This window comes from Bos taurus, chromosome 6 (assembly GCF_002263795.3).
Source record: "Bos taurus isolate L1 Dominette 01449 registration number 42190680 breed Hereford chromosome 6, ARS-UCD2.0, whole genome shotgun sequence".
NCBI lineage: Eukaryota > Metazoa > Chordata > Mammalia > Artiodactyla > Bovidae > Bos > Bos taurus.
Genome location: NC_037333.1, coordinates 103050465 through 103066559, shown reverse-complemented (window position 1 = coordinate 103066559; position 16095 = coordinate 103050465). Strand labels below are relative to the sequence as shown.

Here is a 16095-nt window from a genome sequence, read left to right as displayed (position 1 = left end):
TGGTGGGCTGCCGTCTTTGGGGTCGCACAGAGTCGGACACGACTGAAGCGACTTAGCAGCAGTAGCAGCAGCAAAAGACACACAACTGTAATCTCAAAAACCCAGTCCAGGTAAAGAAGGTGGAGGCTGCAAGACCTGGAATCAGAAGACTTCCATCCGGTTCTCAGCTTTGGACTTCTCATCTCTGCCCCGACACTCATGTAATGGAAATTATCAGTATGCCCAGTTCCTAGGCTAAGAAACTAGAAACTCAGGCCCAGAGACATCACACGGCTCATACGTGGCAGCACAGGGATTCAAACACGGGACTGACTCATGCCAAAGCCTGGCCCTGCCCACTAGACCCCGTTGCCCTCTGTGCACATGGCCGTCCAGTACATGTGAAGGAAATGACCTTCAATTACTGGGTAACCTCTTCCCTGAAGCCAACCTTAATTAGAAAAGTCTGATCAATACAGACAACACTGGCTCCATCAGATCAGATGTATCATCTCTGATGAGCGGGGCTTATGGTGGACATGCTCCACGCATTATCCCTTATAACTGTCACCTCACCTGCCACCTCCTGTATCTCACAGCTCAGGACACTGAACCGCAGAAAGGTCAGCAATGCCCCCACCCCCCAACCCAGGTCACACAGCCAGCACATCACAGGAGCAGGATTTGAACCCTGGTCTGAGATCTTCCCAACATAAGCTAGAAGTGATGTGAGAAAATGACACTTTACTTAAATAATGGTGTAGGGGTTCTGCAAGGATCAACTAACTCATTCACTGAAGGGGCCTAATTTAGAGTTAAAGTACACATCAGTAAGTCACAAAGAAACACGGACTGGCTGTCCACAGAGAACATATTTGAGCCAGTCACAGAAACGTGAAAGGATGTTTGGGCAACGCCATGGTGAACTGACAGCTGTGGAATGAGGTCTCTGGATGAGGGTCCAGTCTGTTCCCCAGGCTCCGGGGGCCCCAACTGTCCTCCAGGTTCCCATCACGTCATCCCTCTGCCTAGATGGCTTCACAGGGTCCTCCACGTTTGGGGTTCAGCCTAACCCCAACGGTCAAGACTCTACCCCCTGCTCCACTTCCTCTGATGCCACATGGTCAGCTCTCCAAATGCCAACCTTTCCATGCAGTTCACTCCATAGCTCCTAGGTCCCATCAGGCGGGGCTTCTGCCTCCGTGCCTCCCTCTGACCAGGGGTCCTGTCTCAGTCTGGACACTATCTTCTCCTGAACTCACAAGTCTCCTCCCCTAGAAGCTTCTATAATCTGCTTCAGGGCACCCACAGGTCCTGTGCTTCCTTCTGACAGGGCCACTATGGCCATGCTGGGCTAGCATCATCTACTGCTTGTTCCCACGTAATTATTCATCTGGTCAACAAAGGATTATTGAGTCTCTACTCTGAAGGACGAGGTTCTCAGCACTGAGACCATGAAACAGACAGAAATCCCTGCCCTCGCAGAGCTGACCTCCTCTGAACGTCCACTCCTTAGGTGCTAGGGCCTGGTCAGGTCAGCTCTGTGCTCCAGGACTGACCACAGTCCATGTGGGCAGAGGAGGAGCTCAGAGAACAGTGAGTGACAGCAAGAAAGGTCAGGCAGGGTTTCCATTGCAGAACAGCTTTCTGGAACTGCTGTAGGTTGGGTAACACGTACATGCTAACTGAACTCTATGGCATATTCCAAGCTGAATGCAGGCTGGAGTGGAGTGCGATGATGTGATGGCCATGGTGTGGCCGGTGTGTTTCCTGATGAGATACTCCATGCAGCCGACTGACTTACTGTCCCCAGCGCTGGCTCACGCCCAGCAGATGTTTCTGGAGCAGAAGACTGGTGCCCCTTTGCATTTGTTTCTTCCTAAGTAAATGAGGGTTTTCAAGCTTCAGCTCCTGGACTGCAGGAAAGGCATGTGAACACATGGTTCTGCAAAGATGCCTGCATGATCATTCACTCAGTCGTGCCCAACTCTTTGCAACCCCATGGACTGCAGCCCCCAAGCTCCTCCATCCGCAGGATTTTCCAGGCAAGAATACTGGAATGGATTGCCATTTCCTCCTCAGGGTTTGAAACCCAGTCTCCTGCACTGCAGGCAAATTCTTTACCAGTGAGCCACTAGGGAAGGTTTGCAAAGGTATGAGGGTCCAACCAAGTGTCTTCCTTTCTTTGGCTGCCTGGGAAATTTCAAAGCTTTGGAGCGGCACCATGGGCACGGGGCCTCCTGAGTCCCACACCTGCCACCACTGGGCACAGGGCCAGTCTGCAGAGGCAAAGACCCAACTGAGCAGATTGCTTGTTGGGGCTTTTCTTTGTAAGTCATATTCTTAATTATAAAAGCAAAATCATGCTAATTGAAGAAAAAAAATTGAAGGGTTCAGAAAAGAAAACAAAATTAATTTATAATCCCATCCTCTCCACAACACATGGTGTATTTGCAGCTTTTCTTCCCGGAAGGGAGGGACCAGCAGTGAACGGGCACGTCCAGGCCCGGCTCTGTGCGGCCATCCCACTTGACCCTCAAGTCTGTTCACAGAATGACTCTCACACTTTACAGACGGGAGAAGAGCGTTTCCGTGAAACTGTGACATGGCCCAAGGCCACCCAGGTAAGAAATGCTGAGTCCAGGATCTGAAACCAGAATTGACTGCAAAGCACTGTTTGTGCTCAGGATGGAAGGAAAGTTCATTTCATCTCTCCTCCAAATTAAAACAATATGGTAAAAAAAAAAAAAAAATCACCTAACTTAAAATTCAATATTTATGTATCTGCTCACAAAGTCCAAATGATATCAAGTTCTCGTTCTACCTGTGGGGTCTTTTTCTCCTGACCAGACTGTAAACTCGGGGAACGGGCGGGGCTGTGCCTCTCAGCTCCCAACCAGCACAGAGCAGGCCTCCATTTGCCACCAGGCCTGGAGAAGATGACGATACACATCTCTTGTTGTTGCTGTTCAGTCACTAAATCATGTCTGACCCCATGGACTGCTGCCCGCCAGGCTCCTCTATCCATGGGATTTCCTAGGCAAGAATACTGGAGTGGGTTGCCATTTGCCCTCCAGGGGATCCTTCCGACCTAGGAATGGAACCCACATCTCCCACATTGACAGGTGGATTCTTTACCGCTGAGCCACCTGGGGAGTCCAAACATCTCTTGTCTGCGTGTGTGTTAGTCGCTCAGTCGTGTCTGACTCTTTGTGACCCCATGAGCTGTAACCTGCCAGGCTTCTCTGTCCATGGAATTCTCTAGGCAAGAATACTGGAGTGGGAAGCCTGTCTCTTCCCCAGGAGATCTTCCAGGCCCGAGACTCTGACCTGCATCTCCTACATTGACAGGTGGATTCTTTACCACTGAGTCAGCTGGGAAGCCCAAACATCTCTTCCTCAGGCTCAAAAGACCAACTCAGAACCTCAGAGAGTATCCAGCTGGTGGTCAAGAGCTGCAGTGCAGTCCAGCTGATCTCTCCCACTCCACTCCCAGCTCTCCCTACAGAAGCCTGTTCTCCAGCCAGGCCACTCTCCTCACCCCCTGCCCAGGCCTCGGGTCTCCCAACCCCTGCACCTCTGCCCCCTCCATTCAGAACCCTGCTTGTCCCGAACACACCCCGTCTTCCCAGGTCTCCACTCGCCTAAATGCCAAACTCTCCAAGGCCATAATCACATTCATTCTTTCAATAAACACACCACAAAGTTTGCTGTAAGCCAAGCTCTGGAGGTTAAAAGGTGAGTGAGATGGCGAGGGTCCCCCACCCTGCTTCTACAGTGCAGAACATTCTGGAGAGAGAGAGAGAGGAACAGCTCCCAAGAGCAGGCTCCTGCTACGTGCTCAGTGATCACCATAATTCTTTGAAAGAGATGCTCTCATTCTCCCCACCCCACGCCCCATTTCAGAGAAGGGGAAACTGTGACCCAGAGAAATGAAGCAACCCGCCCAAGATCACGGGCTGGGAAGCCGCATCCACCCATCAGGGTTCTGTCCACCTAAACCTTGACTGTCACGCCCTGAACCTCAAGGGCAGCGTGTGCGCTCACCCACCTCTGCGTCTCTAGGGCCCTGCCCAGCGCCTGATGCAGCAGGGACATGGCCCCGGCTTGCTGAATTGAGTGGTTTCCGTGTCCAGGAATAGACACATGCTTCTACTCCTGGCTTCTGAGCAGCGTTCCCCGAAACGGCCTCTCTCTGGTGATGAATAACCCAGGGAGCCGGCAGCGCCTGGATCAGCGTCTGCCTGGCTTCCTCCCTGAAACCCGACAGGCTCCATCTGGGCCCCAAAAATGGCCCTGATGCTGCTGATAAGAAGCAAATCGTTGCAAAGCACCTTTGAAAATGCCGGTCTCTAAAACCAGCTCCCTAGACTGCAACGGTTAGGGAACAGTGACAGGTTCCTGTTTGTCTACACCCCAGTCTCGTGTTCCTCTGTTTCAGCGGGGCAGTCGTGTCTCCAGACAAGACACACATAGCCACCTCAAGCAGGTGGTCCTTTGGCGAGCTCAAGGGGACGCACACCTGGAAGATGGGGTCTTAAAAAACCATACCCAGCTCTCACTGTTGTTGTGAGAAGTAAATGGAATAATATAAGTAAAAGTTTCACACGGCGCTGGGCGCCTGACACACCCTCACAAACATGAGCTGACATGACTGTGATGACACGGTACCCATTATAGTCCTCACCACTCTGGCTGATAGACCGTGAACCACTTTAGAGAGGAAGGGAGGGAAGGAGGAAGGAAGAACGAGACCAATCATTCTACCTGGAATAGAACCACATAACCAACAGACAGTGCCCTAAAGGGCAGCAAAAAAAAGCCAAATTTCTTTGAATTCTGGCCATGACACCCCACAGCTGCTCTGATGAACTATCCCAAGCCTGATGGCTGAGGGTAAAGAATCTGCTTGCAATGCAAGAGACACGAGAGCCGTGGGTTCCATCCCTAGGTCAGGAAGATCTCCTAGAGGAAGAAATGGCAACCCACTCCAGTATTCTTGCCTGGAGAATCCCAGGGACAGAGGAGCCTGGCGGGTTACAGTCCATGGGGTCACACAGAGTCGGACACAACTGAGTGACTAAGCACACACACACAACTTATCCGAGCCTGACTTTCATCCTCCTTGGTGAAAGCTGCATTTCCTGAGCCTGGAGCCTCTGTTCTCAGTGCCCTCCCTCCCCCGGACCCACCCTCCCTCTAACCTGCTGAGGAATCTCACAGCTGCTCTGTGTGCCATGAATGAAAAGATAAGACCAGGCCCCGGAGGAGCTGGGTCAGACCTCAAAACGCAGGAGGTCAACAAGACAGTCATAACATCTGAGACCTGACAGTGTTTACGTGACGTTTTAACTCCCAAGTTAATCTAAATTCTGGTTCTTTGACCTTCACTCTTGCCATGGGGATGTCTTCAGAATCTTCTTCAAGAAGTGGTTATTCCTAAGCAACTCTAATAACCCACGCCACCGACCTGCTCATCTGAGGACCATCTGTTTTGCTGTAACCAGCCACACCCAGGCACATCCACCACTCCCGCCCTCCTTGACAAATAAGCAGGCAAATGCAGCCACCAGGTCTCAAACACGAGCCCCACCCAGAAAGTTGTGCACCTGGCCCAGACACCTGCTCCACGTCCCCAGCACTGAGGTTCCCCCACCAGGGCAGCCTCCACTCCGGACCTTGCTGCACTCCAGCTTCCTGTTACACAGGCCTTGGAGGCAGGGTGGATCTGGGGTGAGAAAGGGCGCCTCTGAGCTGACCGCCATCAGCCCTGGGTTTTGATAACCATTCTTCCCTCATAGGCCTCTGGTGGCTCGGACAGTAAAGAATCTGCCCGCAATGCAGGAAGACCTGGGTTCAGTCCCTAGATTGGGAAGATCCCCTGGAGAAGGGCATGGCAACCCAGTCTGGTATTCTTGCCTGGAGAATTCCACAGACAGAGGAGCCTGGTGAGCTACAGTCCATGGGGCAACAAAGAGTCAGACACAACTGAGCAACTTACACTTCCTTCAAAGTGCTGTGTGACCTTGGGCCATGAATCGCCTCTCTCTGGGCCTCAATTTCATCCTTTGAAAAATGCACATTTGGGCTGGACATTGTTTCAAGTCGTCCAGTTGCAGCTGCTGTAATTTTTGCATAAAACACATACAACATGTACTACTTTTTAAAACTCAGCTTTAAGTGGATAACTCAGAGGGCATTTGCAATTGAGATACAGAATATTTGGAGGAACCTCTGCCAAAATTCCCTCATGCCCCTTTGCAACTTCCCTTTAACTGCTTAATATTTTTCTTTAAAATGACTAACGTTTTAAAAACATAACACTGTTTCAGCTTGATTCTAAGCAATAATATCCACAAAATCACAAGCTTAATGGGCTAGGCATATTTTCTCTTATACACACAAAAATAATTCCTACTAAAATAAAATGCCAGGACTCCCCTGGCAGCCAGGTGGTTAAGACTTCACCTTCCAATACAGGGGCTGCAGGTTCGATCCCTGGTTGGGGAGCTAAGATCCTACCTGTCTCTTGGCCAAAACATACAGCAGAAGCAATACTGTAACAAAGTCAATAAAGACTTTAAAAATGGTCCAGCCAAAAAAAAAATCTTAAAAAAAAAAAATAGTGCTACTAAAATCTTCTCTCATACCTACGGAGCCATGTGTGTCCCACGGAGAAATACTCAATGAGATGACCACTCCCTCCCGAGGCCTCTTTGGCTCTGAAAGTCTGGATTCCATCTCTTGTCACCAAGTCTGGCCTCGTGTCCTGTATACAGAATGCATGCGTGCATGCATGCTCAGTTGTTCAGTCATGTTCGACTCTTTGCCACTCCATGGACTGGGGGCCACCAGTCTCCTCTGTCCATGGAATTTCCCAGGCAAAAATAGTGGAGTGGGTTGCCATTTCCTTCTCCGGGGGATCTTTCCAACCCAGGATCAAACCCGAGTCTCTTGCGTCTCCTGCATCGGCAGGTGGATTCTTTACCGCTAGCTCCACAGCGTTCGTGCATGCATGCTAAGTCACAGCAGGACACTGGACAGGGACAGTGAAGTCGCTCAGTCGTGTCCAACTCTTTGCAACCCCATGGACTGTAGCCCACCAGGCTCCTCCGTCCATGGGATTCTCCAGGCAAGAGTACTGGAGTGGGGTGCCATTTCCTTCTCCAGGGGATCTTCCCAACCCAGGGACTGAACCCAGGTCTCCTGCATTGCAGGCAGACGCTTTAACCTCTGAGCCACCAGAGAGACAAGTCACAGCAAGTGCTTGCTAAACACTGGCTGCTCAACACGAGGGACGATCCACGGCCTATCTCTTTTCCATCTCTGACCGACGTGACTGACATCCACCACCCCCGGTGGGAGGCAGCAGCTGGCATTCCTCAGAACTGATAAACGCTGCATTCAGAGAGATGGCCACCCCGGAGGGAGAGCAGGGCAGATGCAGAGCCAGGCAGGAAACCAGGTGGGTGAGGAAGAGAAGCAGATCAGTGAAAGCGCCAAGGCTGAGTTCGGGGAAGCTGCTCCTAAGTCTCTACCCTCTGCTTGCATGTTTTTAGCCCACGAAGTTATTTTAATAACTCGGTCGCTTTCACGGCAAAACCTTTTGCTAGAAAAGCCCTCCAAGATGTTGCATCTGCATTCCCAGAACGGATTTACCACAAAGAGCGCAAAGAGAGACTGGTCGCCTTCCAAAGCCCCAGTTTCGCGACGAGCTAAATAATTGAAGGGAAGCCTTCTGTGTCCTTAGCAACTGAGCAAGGAGTTTGTCAGATGTTTACAGCCCTTTAAATACTAGAAACGGAAGATGAATGGAGAGGTGAATCGCAGCTCAGAAAAAGGCACTAATGAAAAGGTAGGCAGGGAAACAACATGATTTCAAGAGCCCTGGCATGGCGGGCCCACTGCGTGTAGGAACCATGCCCCAACTCTGCAACCCAGCAACTGGAGCGCCTTCCGATCCAGCTCACAGCTGCAACCTTCTCAATATACTGACTACCCAGCCCCATCCCAACACTCCACACCAGGATGCAATGATCTACTGACATCACCCCAAACATTCAGCTACACCTTTGCATGTGCTGGTTCAGCAGTCAGGATAGCCCTTCTTCCTTTCTCCACCTGGAAAACTCCTATTCATTCCTCAAAGGCCCAGGAATAATGGCCAAGTTCAACCATCACCTCCCACAGGAAGTCTCTCCTCAGAGAGTCTCTCCCTCCACAGAACAGCACAGAGTATATGGGATGGGGTAGGGTGGGGGTGCTCTTTGGGGCTGGGGCCAAGTTCTAAAGGGCCTTCCATCCTTGTCCAGTGTGCAAGGAATTTACAGTTCATTCTCATGCAGGGTGCGAAGTCAGGGAGGAGCCGTGAGCAGAAAAACACATCCAGACCAAAGTGGTAGGAAATTTCTGGTGACAATGTGGGAGACAGAATGAAGTTGGATCCATGATGACAAAGTGAGTCTCTAGCATCAAATCGTAGCTGCTTGGCTGCTGGTATCCAGAGCTCCCTTTCAGAGTCACTGCTGTGCACAGACAGGGGCAGAGAAAGCAGGACCCCTCCCTCACTCCAACGTGGTACCACCACCACCACCATAGCTCACGTGCACATTAACACAGCCTTTCCACTTATCAGCCCTGCTCTAAGCACCTACACTGACTCCTTACAATAGCCCTAAAATGTAGCTACTATTATTGCCCTGTTTTAGGGATGAGAAAATCAGGGGAAGATTCAGGAAGCTGCTCAGAAGTGTCCAGCTAACAAGTGGGACAGGAAGCCAGACAGTCAGGCCAGAGCCAGATATGGTGGCTGGGAGAACTACAGCGGATCCATACCTCACCCTTAGAAAGTCAGCCAAAGTACCCAATGTACCCGAAAGAAACTACGGGGGATTTAGCTGCAAGGACATTCACGGATGTTTTGTTCACCAGAGGAAAACCAAAAACAAAGTATCTGCCAAACATCCAAATATTAGCAAATACCCTGAACTACTGTGGAGCATTTACGCAGTGGGCTGCTATGATGTCCTTAATGTGCTAATAGAGCTGTAAACTCTATTTCTCACATTTCGATTTGAAGTCCTCCTGTTCCTGGATCTCCCAGGGTGCCTCTGAAAATGCAATTCCTGGGTCTCTCCTGGACCTGAGGGCCCCCCGGGTGGCTTAGTAGTAAAGAACCCGCCTGCCAATTCAGGAGACACAAGAGATGTTGAGTTCGATCTCTGGGTCGGGGAAGATCCCCTGGAGAAGGAAATGGCAACCTCCTCCAGCAGATTCTTGCCTGGAAAATCCCCTGGATACAAGAAGCCTGGCAGGCTACAGTCCATGGGGTCACACAGAGCCAGACACAACTGAGTGCACACACACCCTGGACCTCGTGACAGACCATGTCTGGAAGTGGGGCCTGGCAATCAGAATCTTTGTGTGCAGGCTTTTCTGCATGGTAACATTTGAGAACCACTGCTGGAGATGAATATCCACTGCCATGGAAAGGGTCAGCTCCGTGAGCAGTTTTGTTCACCTCAGGGTCTCCGATGGCTAGAACAGTGTCTGGCACACAGCAGATGCTCACGAAATCTTTGGTGACTGAATGAACCCATCAATCAATAAACAATTCTGCCATGAGCTGTTGGCAGATCTAAGTATCTGACCAGTCTGTGTGCCTCAGAGAAGCAGGGCCTGTGCACGTAATTTCACCTTGCTGTACCCAGCACAAAGTCAGCCCTCCGACACGATCCACAAGCATGTGAACACATGAACACTGCTGTGTGCCTTGCTTCCGAGCTGCATGCTCTCTCACTCTAGACACGGAATGTGTCTTACAACCTAGCCCTGTAGCGGTTTAGCTGGCAGCATTGTTCTTCCCTTTCCTTAGTGGTACAAAAAAACAATAAAACACCTCTCAACTGGTGTCATCTTAGATTTATTCAAATACAGGAACTGAGTACATCATTCTGATTTCAAAAAAAATTCAAGTCATATGCCAATACAGCTAACAGATTGCTGTGCATTCCCTCTCTTATGATTTGCAAAAATCAACCCAATGCCATCTGTCCTGAGCTTTCAGCTGCAGGAGGCCCCATTAGTCCCGGTCATCCAACCCTTTGCTGCTGAGGTTCCAACCCATGATCTGATGTGAATGACAGGCTCTCACCTGTCTTCACCTGGGAAACTTCTGACAGCATCATTTGGAAGGCTTCTCTACATACCTGGAGGCCGCAGGATGTGCCAGAGGATGGTTCTGGCCCATACTTGTGTTCATCCCAGCCCCACCACTCCCCGGAGATTCATCCTGGCACATGGTCTGGTGCAACAGTTACTGGTCCTCTTGTGACTTCTCAGCACTCGAAAGACTGACGCCCCTTGGCCAATGCTCTACAGCCCTGCACGTGCTGTAACTGGTCCCACGGTTAGAAGAGAGCCAGATGCCGTAGGCTGGTGACCCTCATGCGCAAAAAGAGGGATGGGGATGCGAATCTGGCCCATTGCACAGGGTCATTCTGAGAACCAAATGAGGTTCATTTGAAAGTTATCTGGAGAGTAGCAATTTCTATACCAGGTGATTTGTGACATTTAGAAAGATACAAATGTGTAGAACATCTCAAACTTAGAGATGAAACTTTAGCACCTACTTTCCATTGAAACAACTGCCTTCTTTTGACTAAAATCTACCATTATCTAGACCTTTTTAATGAGCCAGTGGCACAAACTGTCAGAGCAGCGAAGGGCCAGGAACTTGAACCAGAATGCCATACTGTCCCCCTGGGCTGCCCTGGACATGTCACTTAAGCTCCCTGAGGCGTCACCTCCTCGTGCATAGACTGGGGCTCACTGTCTGCATTATCCCTTTCCCTGTGCAGTTAGAGCTGTCTCTCTGGAAAGCACCCGGCATGGAGCCTCCCACAGTGCGTCTGCATGAGGGAATCCACTCCCGGGATGTCCTCACTTAAAGCAACAGCACTAGGTTGGCACAGTTTTTCTTCTATGGAGCATTTTATTCCCCCAAAGAACAAAGCTCAGTCGGTAAAGAATCTGCCTGCAATGCAGGAGACCCAGGTTCGATCCCTGGGTCAGGAAGATCCCCTGGAGAAGGAAATGGCAAACCACTCCAGTGTCCTTGCGTGGAAAATCCCATGGACAGAGGAGCCTGGTGGGCTGCAGTCCATGGGTTGCAAAGAGTCAAACACAACTGAGCGACAACACTTTCTTTCAACCCAAAGAACAAGAGCTAACTAAACTTCTACAGCTTCGAAAGTTATTTGGGCCACATTTCCAGGGTTAAGGCAACAGAGAACAGCGCTACGAGGCAGGGCCCCAGTTGGAGGCTGGCTCCACCCCTTTCTCTGTGGGGGACCCTGGCCGGGTTCCTCTGCCCTCACCTCATGGTCTCCAGCCCGCAACCTGGGAAGTGAGGATGATGAGGGTGGAACACCTCCCAGGGATGCTGTCAGGACTGTGGACAGACAAGGGTAGCACAGAGGGAGTGCTCCAGACATCCGGCTTCCCCCAACCTCAAACACGAAGCACTTGAAGGCCAAGAACCTTCCAGCACGGGACAGCAGTGGAGCGGTGGTGTCTACCTGCCCACCGGCTGCCAGGCAGGAAATGTCACAGGTGCTGCGAGTGAACACAGGTCCACAGAGGCTTTGTGCTGGGTGAAGAAAACAAGCAGGGGCCATGGCTTCGGAAGCCCCTGCTTAATTCATGTGGCTAACCCAGTAAGTGTCTGGCGGAAGAGGTGGCAAGTCAGTGTTTGTAAGTTAAATAAAAATTTACTTTTGGAGCCACTTCTGAGATATGATTAGGCAGAGAGAAGGGATGAGAACATTTCAGAGGATTGGAGGTGTAGGGGTGATCACCCTACAGGGTTTTCTGTGCTCCTCCAGATTGGCTCAGTCAGTAAAGAATCTGCCTGCAGTGCAGGAGACCTGGGTTTGATCCCCGGGTCAGGAAGATCCCCTGGAGAAGGGAATGGCAACTCACTTCAGTAATCTTGCCTGGAGCATTTCATGGACAGAGGAGCCTGGAGGGCTATAGTCCATGGGGTTGCAAAGAGTCGGACACGACTGAGGGACTTTCACACACACATCCACAGAGTTGCCATCTTCAGACAGGAAATCTATCTTTTTTGAGGGAAAGTAAAACTGGTTTGAAAACTTCAAGCTGGGTGTCTGTGCCTCTTTCCTGAGGGATACCATGTGGGCTGATCGACAGATCAGTGAGATGGGAGAGAAAGTTCAAAAAACGGATCCAAGGACAGACACAGGAATTTAACCCACATAAATGGGGAGAGAGAGAATAGCTCATGCCCTACCACTGGACTGGGACAGAGGACAAGCTATTTGGGAACAAATAAAACCAGATATCTATCTAGATCCTTAAACAACTTTCATGTGGATTACACACTGAGATAAAAACAAGGCTTCACTAACAGATGAATGGATGAAGAAGATGTGGTATAAACAGATGTATACATATACATATGTGTATATGCACATCCCCATGTATGTATACCACACCGTATACATGTCTATATATGCACATGCATATATGCATGTATACACAGTGAATACTACTCAGCCATAAAAAAGCATGAAGTAATGTCATTTACAGCAACATGGATGGGCCTAGAGATTATCATACTAAGTGACGTAAGGTGGACAGAGAAAGACAAATATCATATGACATCACTTACATGTGGAATCTAAAAAATTAATACAAATGAACTTATTTACAAAACAGGAACAGACTTACAGACTTAGAAAACAAACTTATGGTTACCAGTGGGGAAAGGTGGAAGGGAGAAGGATAAATTAGGAATTAACAGATATTTACACTACTATGTATAAAATAGATAAACAGCAAGGTCCTATTGTATAGCACAGGAAACTATATTCAGTATCTTATAACAATCTATAATGGAAAAGAATCTGAAAGAATAGATATGTGTGTGTGTGTGTGGGTATGAATCACTTTGTTTCACACTGGAAACATTGTAAATCAACTTTTTTTTTTTTTTAAAGAAACCACAGAACAAAGAAATCTCCTAAAAACAAGTATTAGAGGAGGCCAACAGTTTAAGCGTCCACAGAGGGCACTAAGGCTAAACTTCTGGTGGGGAAAAGCATCCCAGAGTGAAAACACCAGAGCCCAAGATGGGAAAAAAATTATTGCAACATATTAAAGACCAGGAGTTAATATCCCCTTTAGGTTACGAAGCTTTACAAATCAAATCTGCTTTAAGCGACGTGCCAACAGAGAACTAAGCATAAATAATGAAGAAGCAATTCTCCAAAAAGAAAAGCACGTGGCCAGTACACAGGCGACAAGATGCTCAGCCTCACTGAAATCCAAAAACGAGACTAGGGATGAGAATTCTCACTTGTCACGCTGGCACAGGTCTGCACTGTTGGCAGGGTCCTGGGACATGGCTATTCCCGCTCACTCCTGGTGGGTACAAACCGGCACAGCTCTTCTAGACTGCCATTTGGCAACTCCTGTGAAAAATTTTAAATGCGGATTGCTTTCGCTTAGTAGCTTCACTTCTAGAATCTTTCCTAAGGGAACAATCAGACAGGGAGATAATCCATAAAGATGGGAATAAAAAGGCACTCGTTAAATAAAGCCAAGCAGAGGCCATGGCAAGATTTCTGTGTGTGAAAAGCTGGTCACAAATCGAGTGATCCCTTTTCTCAGGGGAAAAGCCCCAAGTCGAGACACTCACTGGCATCACAGCTCTAATGAGCAGGATAAGCCAAGAAAGTATTTCCATTTAGGGGCAGGGGAAGGCGGCTGTGTGAACAAAGAGGATTCTTAGAAAGAAAAGGTGGAAGGCTGCTGTCAACAGTGGGGAGGGAGAGAAGAACCAGGAAATGGAGTGGGGGTAGGTAGGTTTGGGCCAAGAAAAAGAGAGGGAGAAGAAATTAGGCTGCAGAGAAGAGACAATGGCACCAAGAAGATGAAATATACTAAACATCCAATTGGGACTAAATATACTAATGGGACTTTTAGAATCTCCCAGAGTAGATGAATATGTCTAACTGACAAAAATAATAGCTTTCTTTCCTATATACTAGCAATAACCAATTCGCGGATAAAACTGGAAGATGATTCCGTTTGTAACTGAATCAAAATGAGCTAGGAATGAACAGCACAGACTGTTCAGGAGAGAGGAGAAAATGGTATTTTTCTATAAGGGACAGAGCAAGCTGAACCGAGAAGCGGTTACTCACTCTCAAGCTTGCACTCCCAAAATCAACACCTGCTTCTTCTCTGGCCTTGGAACCCTTCTCATTCCCATCTTCTCTCAAACCTCCCTCCTTTGTCCCAGCTACTGCAGTGTCAGCTCCCTCCAGGGCTCCTCACCGTCAACTTTATCTACTCCAGTCAATTCCATTAAAATAAACAGACTTCTCTCTGTCCCCAACACCCCTAACCTCTGCCTCTCCATCTTTGAGGCTGGCATCTAGGCTGCCTCCTCATTTCCTGCGGGCTATGAGCTTCCTGGGGGCAGGGACTGGGTCTAAGTCACCCCAGTCTCTATCCCTCAGCGCAGAGTGCCATGTGGGATACCCTGGTGGTGGGGTTAAAGAGGCAGGAGGGGGAATGGATGGAAGGACAGATGAACACAGAAATAAAGAAAAACATGACTCCATTCAACTCAGAACTTCAATATAGCCCAAGCAGAGTTTGGTGCCAGGGTCCCTAAGACTCCTTCCAACCTGAGTTTCTAAGACTTTATGGTGCAATCCCCCTGACGCCTGGAGTCTGGACCTCAATTCCTAGGCTCAGCTTAAAAAGAAAATCTTCAGAAGAAACAGCACTCAAAGGAGGGAAACAATCATTTCTCAAACCGGAGGAGTCTCTTCCAGTGGGGAATTTTGTTTTGGGGACAACCTCTAAAAATAAATAATATTTAAAAGAATAAAATGGATCATATGGCAGTTGTAATCCTAGTTTTTAAAGGAATCTCCATACTGCTCTCCATAGTGGCTGTATCAGTGGGAGGCGGGAGGGAGGTTCAAGAGGGAGGGGACCATATGTACACCTACGGCTGATTCATGTTGATGTGTGGCAGAAACCAACACAGTATTGTAAAGAAACTATCCTCCAATTAAAAATGTAACTTAAAAAGAATAAAATGGATTTAGTAAAAGACTGAAAAATATAAAATACTGTGGAGAGAAATTAAAGATGACCTTAATAAATGGAGAGGCATCCTATGTTCATGGATCATAAGACTTAATATAGTTAAGACCAGATTTACCTACTGATTCTACACAATTCCTATCAAAATCCCAGCTGACTTCTTCAAGAAGATAGTCCTGAAATTTCAACATGAATAACCGTTAAAACAAACAACAACCAAAGATTGAGGACACAAATTTCCTGATTTCAAAACTCACCACAAAGCCACAGTGATCAAGACAATGTGATGCTTGTATGAGGACAGACATAGAGATAAACAGAACAGAGCTGAAAATTCAAATACACACCTTTACATGTATGGTCATTTCTATTTTTGACAAGAATATCAAGATAAATTGATAGAAATAACAGCCGTTTTAACTAATGGTGCTGGGACAACTAGATATTCACAAGCAAAGGAGTGAAGCTAATACCCACTTCATGTCATATACAAAAGAAAAAAACCCTTAGAAGCAAACACAGGAATAAATCTTCATGACCTTGAACTGGGCAATGAATTCTTAGATAAGATATGCAAAGCACAAATGGAAAAAAAAAAAGATAAACTGAACTTGACCAGAATTTTAAAATTTGAAGGACACTGCAGTGGTTTGGTTTGAATAGTGTCCTTCAAAAATTCATGTCCACCGGGAACCTCAGAATGTGACCTTATTTGGGAATGGGGTATGTGCAGACATAATAAGTTAAGGATCTTGAGAGGAGATCATTCTGGAACTGGAGTCTATAAGAGACAGCAGAAAGGCACATAGGGAAGAAGACCACGTGAAAACAGTGGTGAAGGTTTGGAGTGATGTGGCCACAAGCCGAGGAATGCTTGGGGCCACCAGAAACTTGGAAGAGGCATGAGACTCACAGGGAGTGTGACCCTGCTGACACCCTGACTTCAGACTTCTGGCCTCCAGCACTGGG

At 48.4% G+C, this 16095-nt stretch overlaps 1 protein-coding gene across 6 annotated transcripts in view; it reads right to left on the bottom strand.

The window, feature by feature from the left end:
* Positions 1-16095, bottom strand: part of JAKMIP1 (janus kinase and microtubule interacting protein 1) — a 157431-nt gene that overhangs the window by 104048 nt on the left and 37288 nt on the right.